Consider the following 10,014-nt stretch of genomic DNA (forward strand, 5'->3'; position numbering starts at 1 on the left):
AAGGCCTTGAAACTTGTTTGGCCTTTGGTCAATACCGTGATAGTAACAGATGATAAGTTTATCCAGCTCCTGACTTTCAATACTCCTCTGTTTTCGCTCTATAACACACTGAACGCTGCCACTGCTGCAGCATTTCTTTCTTTCTGCTGTAATTGCCTTCCCTTGCTTATAACCTAGTGAATAATATATGTTCACATTAGAGTGTTTGTCCCTGTGGGAGAACCTTCCAGTCACCTCAGTGTTTTTTCAAACATGCTACTGTATGTGACACTATGAGATAAAGAAAGTAAACAACCAGACTGCAGCTTGAACGGCTGCCACAGCTCAGATCTACAAATGCCCAAATAGAATAAAAGACTCTTTCTGGTCAGCACCATATATTTGATAATTGGAGCAGTATCTTGCACTTACTTTGAATCTTTTGATTTAAGGAATTTACAGGACAATAAAATGAGGAATATTAATGTTCTCTGGGCATTTTACATATGAAGAAAGTGAGGTCCTCTGAGCTAAAATGACTCATACAAGGTCACACACGAAAACAATAGTACAATAAGAAATATAACTTGGTTTGTATTGCTATCTAGAATTAACCCTATACATAATAGATGAAATTCCAGTGAAGTCAACAGCACCAAGATTTTACTGAGTGTCATGGTTGCAGGGCAGGCCATAAAACATTTGCAATTTTCTCAAGGTGTAAAACCTGTTACAAAAATCAGGTAATGTGATTGCACACTCTCTACAAAGGCAGGAAAGTGTGCTTAAAGCTAAAAATATGAAGGCTTATGGTTACTAATATCAGTATACTAGTAACACGACGTAGAGAATGTGACGCTTGGCGAGTAACCTTTCCTTTATATCATGCACCATATTTGCCCCATCATTGGAGGCAGTAAACCCAAGGACAAAGAGAGCAAGGAGTAAGCCACTTGGTAATCTTATCATGTAGCTTCTGCAAAATATTCCCTGCAGTGTCGGATTGTTCAAAGTTGCACATGCTGTGTGTTGCTTGCTGAGCGAGAAAACTAGCTGCCATGCACTGAGGTATACTGAAAAGAGAAAGAAACTCGGTGACCTGTTAATAGGCATGCTGTGTGTGGTCTCTTCTGGCTACAAGTCCATATATTAGGGATCAGCCATATCTTTTTCAAACTAGATGCTGTTTAAATTTTACTGATTGGTGCGATGGTTCTTGAGTCTCAGAGAGGGGCAGTTTTTAAATGTTTTTCCACAGTAAGTGACTCCTATACATCTCAACAGGAACAACTTTTTTCCTGTTCTAGTCCCTCTGTTCATTCTTCAGACTGAACGTTGAGTACCAGTTAATTAAATCAAATGCAACACTCCATCAAAACTGGCTTTTAGCTCCAATGCTATGAATAATAAAACTAAAACACATACTTAAGACTTTTAAAATGTTGGTATCTAATGTTTGTCAGCTATGCAATACTCCAGTATCTCTTTAGGAGCCTTGATTTTTGATAATGCTGAGAAAATATATTTCCACTAAAATCAGGTTGGACACAGTAGGACTAAGTTTTCTCAGCATCTTCAGAAACTAGGAAGTCATGAACCTCTGGAAAAAAAATAATGGGGCTAGTGTTTTACTTGGGCACCCACCCAGAGATCATCCCAGAGAATTTCAAAGGATCACAAGAAATATCCACCTGTAGATCTGTTATTAGGACCTCAACTTTCTAGTGGCTGATTTTGTTACCAGTCTGAAAGGCTATCAAAGAGTACAATGATGTGTGTAAAGTGCTGTTGGCTTCACTACAGGAATATCTTCTAAGTAATAGCTAGAGAAAATACTTTATTGACACAAAAAGATTTTTTCTGGTCATTTTTCTTTTAGTTTGGATGGTGGTTTAGATAGGAAAAGAATTAATAATTTTAAAATAGTAAATGAAATAAATATTTAGAACAAATAGTAAATAAAAAATAACTGCATAACTGAGATATTGTAGACTGAAAAAATTAATGGTTTTTTTAGAAATAGATTTCATATTACTGCATTTTTAAATTCTTTACAAGCATTGTTCAGTGAATGCAGAGAAAACAATGAATTAAAAGATACATTTAAAACATAAGAATATATCGCTGCCTATTGTTTGTATACAAGTAAGTCACACAGAATACATGGCAATATGTCATGGAGGTAGCAACTACAAGAGTAGAAAAAGGACCAAGAAAAACATAAATGGAAAGGATAAACAGCCTTTTGATATATGACATCAGTACAAAAAGCTATTTACAGCCATCTATCTTTCCTCACCAAATTACAAGGATTTCATAGTTTAAATACTTTTAATTTTTTATATGGAAGAAGTAATCCTGGTTGCTTGGGGAAGACAGCACAGCATAGCGTGAAAAATAACATCCTGTGACATGCTAATGGAGAGTAAATTTAGCATTAATACCTTTTTTTAATGAGCCATAGTTGTTTCCTGTTTTGCTCATTTCAATGTTGCATCATAGAATGTTTTATGAATGTTTTTCATAAAATAATGTGGGGCATTTTTTATATTTTTAATAATAGTGTGCTGAATTTGGATAGTTTCATTTGCAATTTAAGTAATGCTTTGTTCTGATGAGATCTCTGGAGGTGGTTTTGACATTTAAAAGTGATGTGAAGAGATTCAAAGTGATTAAAGCTGTCAAATGTTACCCTAATTGTGTGACTGCAATCTTTTCAGCCTCTTTCAATGAGTGTATACATTATACACGCTGCACAGCACTTCTGTTTAGATTGAGGTTTTTTATTAATGCCATCCTGATTGACAGAAATTATTGCAAGATCACAAGTGGAACTAAATTAGTTTGCCACTGCATTCAAGCAACATGCATAGCCATGAACTTTTAAGATGCAGTTATCTACTTAACATAGTCCTTCCTCCTTCCCCCCCAAAAAACAAATGTTATGGTAGTAACAGATAGTATCTTTCACGTTTATACAAAGTCATACTAGTTTATAGGAATAAGAAAGTTTTGCCCGTATCAGAATTATTTTAACCTTCAGTTTGTATTCAAAAGACTGCTTGAGAGGTCATTTATTTTAAATATGGTTCTTAGCTGAGAAAAGTATCACATGTACTCTAATTAATTATGAACAAGTCAGATTTTCATGACTGATGTTTATTAATATTTTGCTCTGCATTCATGGGAACTGTAATACTTGTTGATACCTTCTTGTCTATTAAAACCAAGAAAGCTTCTAAAGCACTTTGATATCTTTAGATATTTGTGTCTTAGCTATCTGGACAGGAAAAATAGGAATAGTAGTATTCCAATTATTTGAGAATTGTTTAGTGTTGGATATCTAGTGGGCTTTTTTAAGGTAATTATGTTCAAATGCAGTACCACCTTCAGAGATTTGTCTTGCTACTCTAATAGGATTAAAGGGTAAAAATAGCCCCTCGAATGAAATGTTTCATGGGATTTTTTCATCTTGCAGAATACTTAGTAATGTTGCTCGTGGGATTTAAAAACCTCTGTGTCACGACTGTTCAAGCAACCAGAATAAAATGCGCTGGTAACATGCCGCAAAACTTAAATGGCTGTAACCATAACCAGAATTTTTCTTGTATCATTAACTTCAATGACAATTATGTTTCTGAGGAGTCTTTAGACAATGAATGAAGCATCTGCTGGCCTCCAGATTCCAAATGACCACACAAATACTGGAAACCTCCAAGCTCAGATCTCAAATATCCTGATTAGTCATGCTGCTAGAAGAGCTAAGCAAACATGTAGAGTCAAAAAGAAATCAAAATGAATCTTAATACTGATGATGACAGCAGCAATTATGCCAAGATTATCTCAACTCAAAATATAGTAGTGAGGGCATCACGCTATAGAGAATAGATTTTAATGGGCTCCAAACTATAGATCAAACACTCTTGCAGCAAGGAAATGGCAATATTTGATAATATCACAATTGAAAGAAGCAAAACAAAACAAAACAAAAAAAAAAACTGAAAGAAGTAAAATTTGGGTACAAATACTGCAGGAAGCAGTTGTAAAGAAGCAAAGACACTCAGCCTACACACGTTCAGCTTTACTTAGAAGAGGGCGGGTTGCATTTCAAATGAACATTTCATTCATGCCTTTCATATAGGTAGAATGACCACAGTGTAGAGGCCATCACCTCTTTAATTTTCTGCATTATTTTTACTTTTGTATAAAAAAACCCAGAGAGATACTCATGTAGTGTGATTCTCAGTAACACTAAGCTACGAGGTACATAATGCTTTAAAACTTGCCCAACAACTGCTACAAAGAGATAGGAGGTAAATACTCTAAAGGAACTTTTTGTTTTCCCCTTTGTGTTGCCCAGTTAGATTTGCTTGCAGCTTTCGCAAGCTCAGTGAATCATTGTTATCTGGGCTGCAGAGAATAGAAGAATTAACATTTGAAATGTTAATTGTTTTAGTAGCAAATTATTATATTGCTTGCTCATTGACGGTGATTTATTTTCAGGCTATTTTAATGCCATGTTTTGCATTGAGGGAATTATTTGTGTCATTGATACCTTTGGAATGTTGCGCACTTTTCAGTCATGTTGCAGTCTCTTGACAACAGTGTTAAGAATTAATTATAATTCATAATTATAATGGTTAACAATAAAGCTCAAGTTTCGATGGCTTTAATGCCTGATGAGGGTAAGTAATAGAGTTGGGTGAATAATTCATAGCGAATAATTTATTCAGTGAATTTGCCAAATAATGTCTGCAAATAATTCTTTAGCTTGTTTGCAAGCAGTTCATTGTGAGTATTCCCACATTTGAAATTTGAGCTCATTAGAATGGACACATGGTCTTCATGGTGTTTTTCTGCTCTCTGGTAGTAATTCTAGAACAGAGTATTTTCATTTACAGAACACACCATATGATTTTTACAAAAAGTTTCCCAGTATTTTGTTTAAATTGACTAATAAGGCAATTGCCTAAAATACCTTTATAGTAAAGATTAAATTAGAGGTATTTAGATTTTTAAAATTCTTGTTTAATTATTAGAGAACTATTGTGTTTTTTGAAGCACGACTCACTCTTTCTCACGGTTCGTTTTACTTTACAGTAGAAGCTGCAGCTGGAATTGGCTACCTGTAACTTGGATTGGGGTGGGGAGGTGTCTGAAAAATTTCAAAATTCCACATTCTGCTGTTAGATTTTATTTTGTTGTGAGGCAGATGCGATTCAGCTAAGCTCAACCAAACTGTGTCCTTGATCAACGTTTTAATTACCTCTTTGCTCAGCTGCTTGTTACGGTGGCCATGCTTTCACATTATTTCACATTAAATGGGGTAAATAACTTGTGTTACCACTGCATATGTTAATTTATCTTTGTCACTCGGGAGCACTGCCATTACATTACTTACTCCAAGCTGACTTTTGGAACCAGCGAATGTACAGGTGCTAGATGCTGTGCTGAAATGAGGCTGCATACAACTCTTCTGAGGAAGAAGCTGCCTAGCTGTTTCATAGCAGGAGCTTATGTTCTGAAAAGAGAGCGAGTGAGCAAGCAAGATCTTTCCTCAATTTTCCCCCCAGTTCTCTTTTAAATGAACATAAATCCACAGTGGAGTTTTATGTAACTCCACAGTGACAGAGCTTGCTGTTACCAAGCACATAAAAATGTAAGAAGGACCACACTGTGTCTGACCATAGGTCCACCTTGTTGAATATTCTGTCCTAAGCAGCAACCAATAGCAGATGTGCGAGTAGGAATACAGAAAATTGATGAGTGCAGACAGCTTAATTCCCTCTCTGTTAGATCTCCCATATTCCCCAGCTTCATGAGCTGGAAGTCCATTGAAAACTGCCACTGGTAATTTTCCTAAATAACTGCACAGGCTGACAACTGACAAGTTTATGTAGCAAGAAGTATTTGGTTCTTAATGACTTTACACCCTCAGCACTGTCAGAAGTTTACAAATCCCTCAAAACTATTACATATATTTGTCACATATCTGAGTAATTTCTATTTATGCTCATTGAAAGAGTCCATCCATTGGGCAGATGTAACTGCATGGTTCTAGCTCACAGATACTGCAAATGCTTTGTGATATAATTATAATAACAAAGATTGATGTGAAATCTATAAAGAAAGCTTTTTAATCTTAACTGCCATTCCCTCCTCACCTGTATGCAGATTTCTTGAAAGCAAGCAGACTCTTTGTGCCATCTGAGGCAAACGCATGCCAAAGCTCTTTGCATTCCAAGGCTGCTTCTGTATTAGTGGCTATTCAGGGAAGCAAATGAAAGATTTAAAAAACAAACAAAAAAAATTGTTGTAAACCATACTGTTTATACTCTAATGTAAAATCAAAATTCCTCTCACAAGGATGTGAAATGACACTACTTTCTTTTAGAAGTATATTAGATAATAACTAATCATATAATCTTCTGACAAACTCTTTAATTTGCACCCGATAAGAATATATGGGGAATAAAACATTCTTTTATGAAGTATATAATACTCACCTTTAGCTGGAGTAATAGAATTCATACTTTACCCCAGCAATATCTACTAAGTTTTGGAGCAGGTGGGGTAAGGCTACAGCGGTGATTATGAAGTCCCGCCTGAGGCTGCATGTAACATAAGGAAAAAAAAATCCTAAAAGAAGAAAGAGTTGTTCAGTTTCTACTAAATAACTTTTTTCTAGGTATGTGTGTACTTCATGTCTGTTTCCTATACTTCTGTAGATATGTGTTAGATATTTACTTGGATGTGAAGTCACTGAACATGGAACAAATTTAGGGTGTTTGGCTGAAGTAGTATCAGTGTGCTTAGTCTTTGGACATGATACATTTGAAAGGGCACTACCTCAGCTCTTTTACCAGGGCTGATCTCTTACTATCAAATGCCTCAGCCACCAAAATTGCCACATTGAGATAAAAGTCTGACAAAAAAGATCATCCTTCAAATGAGGTCTGAGAACTCTAAAAGTTCAACTCTTGTCAATCATTGAGAGATTTTCAGATCTTAGCATTGTCCATCACACAAGGGTATAACAGTCCTGATATCCTGCACTTCCTAAGGCACAGAAGATCCATCAAATAAAATGCTGGTTTGGGCTGAATTTGAAGGCTGACTTAGGGAAAAAAAAAAAAGAAAAAAGAAAAAAAAAACCAATTCTATATACTTTGGAACTTAATGCCTTGGAGAAATGAGAAAGGAGAAATTGGACAAGGACCAATGAAGTCCTTTTAATTTATCCTCAGTTACATAGGAAATTTGATTTTTTGTAATAGGGAACTAACACAGACCCCATGTCACTCAGCGCAGAAAGACAGCTGTGAGAATGTGAAGTCTAGTCATGTAAAGCAAAAACACATCTTCATAATCATAATACAGTGGAAGGCAAAAGAAGCATTTGCTACATATTAAACTGCATTTTCCCATAAATGTTTTGTTTAACTGTTAAAAATACCCAGTTAAACATGTACTTGTGTTCAGATGAGCAGAATGTACTTTTTGGGATGTGTAATTTGAAAAGGAGGTAGAAATTAGATAGTTGATGCTTCTAAAATTAGATAGAAAATGCATTGATAGATAGAATCAACATATTTTCCAATACTTGGCAATTTTTAAATTTGAGCCTGTTTTAAAATGAAAAATATACTGTCTGGAGTGATAGCATTTTGGGGAGTCTCTTAGAAACCTTCTTGTGGCTCTTCTCTTATTGCAGTGAACCACCTCTTCCGAAAACCTTTGGGGAAAACACTTCTTGTACTTTAAGTTAGAATCTGACATTTGGGAGCAGTGAACTGCTCCCAAATTGACTTCAATGTTTATGGTAGATTTTTAACACAAGACATCCCCTGTAACTCAGAACTATCAACGTGTGTGATGTAAATCAATACTGTTTTACCTAGAGTCAACTTAACACTTGAATTTACTGGCTGGAGGACTACACGAGGGCTTAGCCCTTCTTAGTGCCTCTCTGCACTGTCCACCTGCTTTGCAAAGTGCCCTTTGTCACTCGTGCTCTTCCACGCTCTGCTCTGCGTGGTGTTCTCACCTCCTGTGGCTCATTCCTTCCAGCACTTCACAGAATTGTGCTCTCCTGTGTGGTCTAGGAAGTGGCTGAGGATGCTGTTCTTGGTCTCTGGGTTCTGTTTAGTTTCCAGTCGCAAAACAAGGACCTGAACCAGGAAACAGGCATGATGGGTAGCAGTAGGAAGACACTGAGTATCTCAGAATCTCTTTTAAAGTAGGGATTTCAAGCAACTCTTGCTGATGGAGAAGAGGTGGAGATCTGAGACCTTAGGCTCTCTCTTTCAAGGGGAGAGATTGTAGACTCCCCCCATCATGAAAGGAGAGTGAATGGCCTCTATAAAGCAAAGATTTCCCATGTGCCCTAGGGCACCAAGAAGCCCGAGGAACATTCCAGACTGAATGTAGTTTTTGTCTTGCTTATTCAGTAGCAGAAAAGCAGTCCATCAGCATGAGATGCATGCAAGTACAAAGCAAGGCACTTAGGTAGTCATGAGTCAATGCTTCAGCATAAAGTAGGTTAGCTGCTGTCTCAAATACTGTTTAGAGTAATTTTAGGATAGTGGGAAGGAAAACTTTGTAAAGGAATAGCTTATTCAGGGTTCTCTACAGCAAATGACTGTAAAAAGTTTTTCAGATAAACATTTCACAGAGCAGACCTTGCCTCCTGAAAGCAAGCCCACTCTGCAGACTGGAATCCTGTTGTGCTGTTTAGGTATGCTGGAAATATACACTCCAAAGTATATAGTAATACTGCAAGAGAAGGGAATAAGAGTAGGCTGAAAGGCTGGAGGGGGAGAATGAGTCTGAAAAGATAATATTTAACACTTATGGGTAGTATTTCATTTTCATTGCACTTCACAAACATTGACTGATTAATAATCTCACAGCAATACACTGAGTCAGGTAGTACATTTCCTTCCTATTATTATCCCCAGTTGGTGGTGGTGGGAAATGTATAGAACTAGATGGGGATGGAGGGGACACATCAAGAGCTGTCTGAATTCTCAGTAGTATCCTAGAGAATTCTTCCTTATTATTTTGATTTAAGCAAATTTTAGCTTTTGAAATCAGAGCCCATAGAGTGCCTCATTAACAACATTTTGCTGGCAGTGCTTCCATTTTTTCATTTCCAATTACGAGGCAACAAGTTGAGTTCTTTGTGTACAACAGCAATGCCAGTCATTCGTGTTTGCAATATATCTGTTGTTTCTGTTGGTGGGGACAGGGAGAGGAGAGAGGCACCGGGAACAGGCAGTGAGTGGTATGCTCTCAGCAGCTGTCACTGCTGTCAATTACTTGGTTTTCATTTATAACAGGCAATATGGGATCTTTAGCTTTTATAGTACCCAAGGAAGGCTGGTTGGTGATTATTGATTTTATTTAGTCCAGGGGAGCTGCTCACACACAGACTACAGTGAGTTGTGTGTTTCCTGCTGCTAGCTCTCCTGCCACTTATTGTTTTCAATTATTTATAAAATCCAAGGCACATCACAGAACAGTTCAGCACGGTCTCTGAGATGGGCTGCTATTACAGTGCTCCATCCATGTGCCTACCACTTTTGTAACAGGAATTGACATGAGCAAATTGCCCTAATGAGGTCTGATGCATTATGAAGGCCTGGACAGTCAAAAACTATACAAAATCTGGTATAACCATCATAAGCTGCAAATGCCATGGTCATCACTTTCCCAAGTAACCACCACTATGTCACTGGCTATAAGCAATTTAATGTGCTCTTCTGCAAATGACTCCATCCATTTTCTGTTTGTCCTAGCTTCTCTAATGCCTTGTGTGGATAACAATATGAAGAGATCTGTTTTCTTCCATGAGAGAGACTACTTTGAGTCTCCCTGCTAAAAATGGTTCAGAAAAATAAAAGAACTCTGCTTGTCTCCACTCAAAAGATCCATGAAAAAATGTCAGTAAGGGCTTCACAAAAACCTTAATTGCAGGCAGATATTGACAGGAGAAAAAAAAAAAAACTTTAAAAAGAGCTTTAATGGGAAAGA

Source organism: Egretta garzetta, unplaced genomic scaffold (genome assembly GCF_000687185.1).
Source record: "Egretta garzetta isolate BGI_Z169 unplaced genomic scaffold, ASM68718v1 scaffold31, whole genome shotgun sequence".
NCBI lineage: Eukaryota > Metazoa > Chordata > Aves > Pelecaniformes > Ardeidae > Egretta > Egretta garzetta.